The following is an 8,167-nucleotide window of genomic DNA, read 5'->3' as shown; positions in this document are numbered from 1 at the left end:
GCTTTGGGACGTCATACCCCACAAACCAAATCAAACCATGGGCCTCAAAGTGCTGCTTATTCTCACCATGATCCCAGAAGCATGCACCCCCCTTCCATACAAAGCATCTGATAAGAGACTACAAGACAGCTTCCACCATATCAGTTAAAACCACAGCTGCGTCATGACTGTTTCATTTGAAGCTGACCACAAGAGATGCCAGCAAACCATGCATACCAAGTATTCCGGCTAAATTTAATCAAACCTTAAATTAGGTAGAGTGGTCTAGGCTAGTGAAACCAACCGAGAACTATTCAGAGTTGATTGCCCTAGTCTCCAGTGGCTTTCCATTTGCCATGGTTTTTCTGCAGGTAGTAAAAACTAATTAGTGACTTATTTATTGGCCCCAGGAACAAAGCATTGGTTCTAAAGTTGTAGATAGTGCTGAAAAACAGCTACCCGCAATGTTTTCTTCATGGTATGATTTCCATAGCTGGCTTCCAAATCGAGCTACCATACGACTAGCTGCTCACACATATCTCTCACCCCCATCATGCAAAGTCACACCATGGAGAGCACTTCAGACAAAAGCCGATTTCATTGTCTGAGCCACGTTTTGGGACATTGAAGAGGAACTGCTGTCATGCAGACACTTTATTTATTGTTGCTGTTCAAGACAGAGAAAAAAAAAAGCAAAATAGAAGGCACCTTGGTGCAAACATTTCTGTCAGCTGTTTTGGAAGACAGTTTACTACTTGCTTATTGATACTAATTGTTCTTGAAGCCAATAATTGAAATTTTAACTGTATAGCCTTAATCATTATAAGGTTAAATAATGAAACACCAGCCTAGGCCAGGAACTCTCAACGGCCCGCAGCTGGATTAATTCACTGGGCTAGGGCACATCGATTTTCTGAAAGCTAGGACACCTGGTATATAACACACTGCATGATGATCTTTTATTTGTTTTAGTTGTTTTAATGTCATAGCCACCTTCTGTTTTAAGTACATCACACAATATGCTAAGTACTGATTTCAGGAACTGTAGGATTAAAATAATGAGTTTTATTGCGCAAACAATTCTCAAATGAAAATAAATTGCATTCACCCGACATCAATGCTTTCATAAAGCAGCAGCACAAAGAGAGCCCTGTGGAACAAACGTAGTAACAACATGGCAAACTGCAGCTAATGTAAATACTTGCCGTCCTGGGCACTAATTATCCTGGCATTCTATCCCTACATAGCAATCGCCAATAGATATACATGTTTCGTGCCGAAATCTTCATGCTAATTAGCTTGCATGTTACAGCTCTGAACTGCATCCAAGAAATCAATCGGTTGTGAGTGAGCTGTTTTTCTCTTCAGGCAACGCCTTGAGTCTCCATTTCCTTTTCACGCATCTGTCCCATATTTCATTTTAATTTTCCTTTAGGGGAATGTGGTGGAAGGCAAAAGAGAGCTTGCATTTGTTTGAGGCTAATCATTAGTATATCCTCTTCCATAATTGTTATCTTTCCCGGGTTGCACTAATTCAGGCTCCACTAGATTTTTTTTAGCCTTTTTTCATATTGTATACATGCCCGAACCGTCATATCATTTTTTTTTAATGTTTCTTTCAGCATTCATGACTTTAACGCCTGGTGAATGTTGCCATTGGAGATTCTCGTCTTTTATCCTCACTGCACACATATACCTTGGCATCAAAGGGACCGGTGCGTGCTACTTTTGCAACTAATAGCTCTTTTGGGCTGACTTGCGCCCACAAAACAATAAAGCAAAACGGCGTCGTCAGTAGTAGCAATCGTGCTCATCGGTCTTCGAACCGTAAGTGCACGTTCATTCGACAGTTCTCAATTTAAATTGGGTGTACAAACATCTAAATAAATCAGTGAAGGCATACTAGAAACGCCAGAAAAGTAGACAGACGATGAGGCGGCAGCTACGAACCGTGCGAGCAAAGGCCGATTCAAATTTACTGTGGTGGCCATGTAAGCACTCAAGAATTGTAGTGAAGCGCTACTCATTTGGCAGCTGACGAGAGCCCATGATCACAGAAAAAAGCACGCCATGGTGATCCCGAGGCAAGCGAATAGCGCCGAGGTACAGTGAACTAGAATTTCTAGTTCACTGTAGCCGACGTGCCGAAATCGGTAGCACCCCACAACACGGGTGGCGCGCCAGCTTTGAATTTCATTTGAGGGAGCATGCTATTGGACAGAAGGCGATGCCCGGGCGCGCCAATCGAGACGCTGGAACCGTCCGGCTGAACGGCAGTCAGCAAAACGATCGTACAACACCCCTTCCGCACCACGTCTGCAAGCGGACAGAAAAAAAGGTGTGATCTTACCCCTTTAGGGGGGTAAGCCCACTGACGCACTGGGGAGCCCCTTTGGGTGCAAAGTTACACCCTCGACGGGGGCTTAAGTGTGTCTGGTGTAAAGTTTACGCTACAACGAGGCTAACGTTATGCCATATGGTGAAGTGCAAGTATATGCTTCTGGGGAGTAACGTTAGCCTTTCTCAGAAGGACTAAAGGTTAGGCCATGAAAGTGCAAAAATATGCTCTAAAATCGGGTGCAGGTTTGCTCCCAGCTGGAATAAGCTTATGCTTAATCATAAGGCGTAAACTTACCCTCACAGGGTCTGCTTTTATGCCAGCGTAATGAGCTTACTACAGCACCCCGTAAGTGCATCTTTGCACCCTATGAATGGGCGTAACTTTGCACTTTTACGTTCATATTTATGCTTCGTTTGGAAGGGTAATATTACCACCCAGAGGAATAAAATAAATTCATATTATAGTGTTTTTTACACCCATTTAAGATAATGTTCTTTTCATTCGAAGGGTACGTTTGCGCCCTTCTAAATATAGTCTAGACGCACACTGGTCGATAGTAATTTGAAAACAACCACACTTCGACTGATTGTGCAGTCAGTCACAAGACATCGCCGCTATCGAAGCGATACGAGACATACATTTTCTTTATTTGCAACGCCAGCGACTCCGTTTGGCATATGTGTGGTAATGCTGCCTCCGCTGCAACATTAGACAGCCTTAACATACGCCCTATACAGAAGAAAAACGTTTGGTGAAAAGATGTATGATGTCTTCTTCAGCCGGTCACAGACGCCCTCGCTTCCGCAATGTTGGTTTCTTCGTGCTAGAGCGACATATTTGTGACGGGCCATGTAGCCATTCAGGGTGCAGTTCGCACACCGATATTAGTACATGAGAACGGAAGGCAGGGTTTACTTTTTATTGCGTTTGAAAATGGCAGGATAACCGAGCAGTCTTTTGTCATCGTCGTGGTTGAATCCATACTCCGAGGGAACCTGTGTGAGAGAAAAGCGAGAGAAAAATTAGATGTGAGGGAATAGACACATTTACAATGTATACACATGCAAGCGATGGAAGCACCTCGGCGACTAAACTGCGGCGGCGCGGCAAAAAAAAAATGAAAGAGTGTTGGAACCGCGTCGCGGCTGCAAATACAGCACGCGCTTTCTCTTGCATGGAGAACATTTTTCCAGCACCGCACCCTTCTTGTGGCCGCCAAGCGAGAAAAATCTGACGGGGCGGGTTACCGGGGATCGCTCCTATTTTTTCTGCACAAATTCTTTCGCAGTAGTGGTGCCGGCCTGTTTTCCAAGCAGTATATATAAGTGCTGGGCTACTTTCAGCTAGCATGTGTAGTGATATGCTTGAGGCATCTGTGGACACACCCTGATATACCTTCCCCCTGCACTTGACCTGCTTCATACATGGCAGCCCTGCATTCAACTACTGCTCAGAAAATAAGCCCACTGAACTATTGTGAAAAAATGTTTGCTGGAAATATGCGAGGGAACCTCAGCAAGCCGTCGCGTCAAGGGTACTTCACCTGGCGGTCACAAGAGGGGTGCGCAGCTGAGAAAAGGTCCATTATTGTACAGCAGGCCAGGGCGTCAATAACTGAAGGGACGTTCGTGAAAAATCACGCTCAGAAAACTCCTCCATTTTCGCAAGCATGGCCATCAAAAATGGTAGATGAGGGGGCTTTGTGCAATCGCAGGAAGCTACTGCAAAAATGTCCATTATGAGACATGAAATTAAGCTGCGCGAACTGGCCTGAAGTTCAAAGCTGTGTGCATGATTCTGTTAAGTGGTTTTACTGTAGGAGAAAGGATATGACACAATAATTAACAACGCAAGCTCTCAACGCCAGATAACTCTGAAGGACATGTCCCACAACTAGACCAAACTTAGGTATGCCTAAATAAGAGTGCAAGGAACAACAAGGAAACACACAGAAGAATGGACGGACACAGGCGCTCAATAACAACTGAAATTTTATTTCGGAGCACAACATATATATACATAAAGGTGTGAAGCCAAGGTGATGCTGTGCGATCACCGAAAACAGTCTATAGTAATCGCCCTGGCTCCACCTCTTTATGCATGTTTATATATGTTTTGCTCGGTAATAAAATTTCAGTTGTTCTTCGTCTCACAAGTTATCTGTAGCACTGCAAAAGGCAGAGGAGTCCTTGCAATTGTTCTCCTTCGCCCCTGCACACTATAATAGAGAATTGTGCTTTTATACTGTTACCTCCGCCAATTTGGTGGCAAGAGCCGCGTAGGAGCACAATTGCATATTGCAGTGCGCGTGATCCTGATTACACTGAGGTGCCTCTGCCTTTCGCAGTCCTGCAAGCATCTTGTGAGACGAAGTATAGTCAGCGGCAGTGTCCATCCATTTTGTGTGTTTCCGTGTTGTTCCTTGCGCTGTTTTTGAAGAATGCAGTACCCACTAGCCCGGCATCTCGCACTTGCAAACTTGGGTAACCACGAATATTGATTACGTAAGTGCCATAAGAAGTCAATTGGTCCGAGTTTAGTTAACCACCAAATTAGCTTGATTAAACTGTATCCTGATGTAAACAATTGCAATTTGAAACCACCTTAATATCACAAAATCAGTTTTAAAACTTCTAGTTCACCTTCGCTGAAACACATGCTATACGTATGGGTGGTCACTCAAATGCAGTCACGCCTGCTGATCATAGAGATTGGGACCACTCGAACCTCGGACTCAACACTGTGCTCACTATTGCGACGCATGCTGATTAAACGAGTACCGGCTTAAACCCACAATAAGGGCAGCAAAAAGTTTGAAAAATGGAACTTACAAGCACCATGCGCCGTTTTACGTTGACCGCTGCCGCCGCACCTGCTGCTGTCGCCCATCATTGACATGCGTGATGGAGTCCGAAGCTGGTACACGGCGCCACCGCAGCAGCAGCAACCTTTCAAGTCCATACTTGTTCTCAACGCTGGCCCAGCGAATCTGCTAATGTGAGCTCTCCTCCGCTGCTGCTTTTGGGCAGCCCAAGACTGTCGCAGCACTAGAATATGCGTACCTCTTGCTTTATCCAAGCTCCATGTCATCGCTGATTGCAGTCGTCGTGAGCTGTGCCCTTAACAGAATTCTGCCGCGTCAGTTAATTTAAGATTATGTCTTTACAGGGGGTAGTTCCCTGCAGTGACAAATATTTACAACTCAAGGGCAGTGCAGCCCATAGGCATAAGACTGAGACCGCTCGATGCTTCCGCGTCTGAACAGGACATCGCTTCTGCTGGAATGACTTATGACCCCACGGAGCCTTGAGACGAGTATGTGTTCAGAGCCACCATGTGCTCGCCGTCGAAAAGAGGCACGCATTTTAGGCTCCCTGGGACCTGTCATATTGTTCACAATAAAGTCTTGTGTACCCCGCCTAGGCACTGTGGAAGCTACAGCCAAACTGGTTACCGAAAGTCCGGCGAAAAATGACTTCATGCTGTGAAGAAAAGAGTTCCGGGGAGCAGCAGGTTCTTCTGACTGTTCCTTACCACACCTCCATCATTGGCGCTTGAGATTCAGTGTCCAAAATTCTGATGTTCACTGGAGGGGCAAGCTTATCAGGACAAAAGAGCATGCGTCACTTTTGCACTGTGTCATACGGCGAGCGAAGGAATCAATGCCCAGTTTCCTGAATTCTCGGAACTTGAAAGGATAAGTGACCACGTGCAAGTATCACAGGCTGTACGTGGCTATGCAGCCAGCTAGCTGGTCTTTTGTAAGTTTTCCACTCAGCTTATGCTCGAAGGCATCGTGTCGCACAATGCTGCTGCAAAAACGTGTGTGCTGCATTGAAAAACGCGAAGTGCCTGGTGTGCGGCATGGCGGAAAACATGCATGCGTCGTGTTTCATCACAAAAGCGCCCGAGAAGCGGCGATTGGAACCACCCGACAGCCTGGTGCAGCAAGTACGAAACACGCCGAAGCACTGCGAAAAAAAAGGAGCCCTGGTAAACTAAGAACAACAGAGCTAGCTCTTGGGGCACTTTGTACACCTTAATATTAAAAGAACCTACTGAAATAGGAACGAATGAAAAAATTATGAATGATGACATGCAAAAATAACGTCTCCTGCAATATTAATACTGAGCACGACGCAAGGTGTACGCGTTCTGCTTTCTTCACTTTCCAAACTGATTAGCCTATTTTTGAAAATTGAAAAAAAAAGGAATGAAGAAGGGAGCATGTGTGCAGAACAGTAAGATCAAGCAAATGAAAACCTTGGTAGAGGCAAGACGAGTTATTTACCGCATTCCGATGGCCCGTGGAAAAGTGCACTTATAGGACAGACAGCCAGGTAGGTCGTTTGCAGAAACATAAAAACTCTCTTAAAGAGGAGACCCAGGAATATACAGGGCGTTGCACAATTACCAGCGCGCTGTAGAATGCTCCTCCAAACTAAACCGAAAAATCCTCGCAGCTCGAATTTCGCACAGAAATGGAATTTTGCCGTTACTATTTTTAATATTAAAGTTGTTTGGCGTACTTGCCTGATTCGATCAGAAGTCGAATGTTCCCATAATATGCGGCGGCGGCGATGCAAGACAAGCCACTGCCTCAGCGATAGCACCGTCATCGCCGCCGCATACGATGGGAACATCCGACTTCTGATCGAATCAGGCAAGAACCATACCATCGACAAAATGCCATTTCTGCCCGAAATTTGAGCTATATATATATATATATATATATGGACCATATTACGCCACGCTTCCCGGTCTCCCACTAACATATATATATATATATATATATATATATATATATATATATATATATATATATATATATATATATATATATATATATATATATATATGTGTGTGTGTGTGTGTGGACCATATTACGCCACGCTTCCCGGTCTCCCACTATCTTCCTAACATCACATAACTTCATCTGCAGCGCCTCGAGGATGCCATCCAACCATCGCGTTCGCTGCCTACCCCTTCTCCGGCGACCCTCAACCTTTCCCAACATCAAATCTTTCTCCAGCGACTTCTCTCTTCTCATCAGATGACCAAAGTAGCTGAGCTTTAACTTTAAAATTTGACCCTCCAATGAGCAGTCAGGGTTTATGGTCGACAATATCGACTGATTTGATCGTCTGGCCGTCCAAGGAACTCTCAAGAGTCTCCGCCAGCACCACCAATTCAAACGCGTCAATTCTTCGGCGGTGAGCCTTTTTCACAGTCCAACTCTCGCATCAATACATCACAACTGGAAAGACCATAGCACGAGTTATACGGATCTTGGTTGGCAGTGTAATGTCTCTGCTCTTTACTAGGCGGTCAAGGCTAACCATTGCTCTCTTGCCCAGAAGCAGGCGTCTCCTAATTTCATGGCTGCAGTCTCCTTCCGGGGTAATCTTGAAGCCCAAGAAGAGAAAATCTGTCACAGCTTCCACTTCTTGTCCCTTGATGCTCCAGGACTTGATAGGGGAAGACGCCATGATCTGTGTCTTTTTAATGTTCAATTTTAGGCCTATATATATATATATATATATATATATATATATATATATATATATATATATATATATATATATATATATATATATATATATATACGTGTGTGCGTGTTCATTTGTAAACTAAGAATGGCCGACTGACATACTTTCCGCGGTACAGTAAATACGGGTGAAAAAAATCCTTATTTTCAGTGTAGCTGGTCGCATTCAACAAAAAAACGAGTAGAAAGAAAAAACTTTTGATGAAATGTGTCCTCGAGTGTCACAGCTTTCAGCTGCCCACCAGCCTGCCTCTAGTTAACGCTATAAAATTAAATAATTTCAAGCCAGCATGACACCA

This window comes from Amblyomma maculatum, chromosome 1 (genome assembly GCF_055883805.1).
Source record: "Amblyomma maculatum isolate TAMU_Amacu chromosome 1, ASM5588380v1, whole genome shotgun sequence".
Taxonomy (NCBI): domain Eukaryota; kingdom Metazoa; phylum Arthropoda; class Arachnida; order Ixodida; family Ixodidae; genus Amblyomma; species Amblyomma maculatum.
This window is presented reverse-complemented; position numbering follows the sequence as displayed.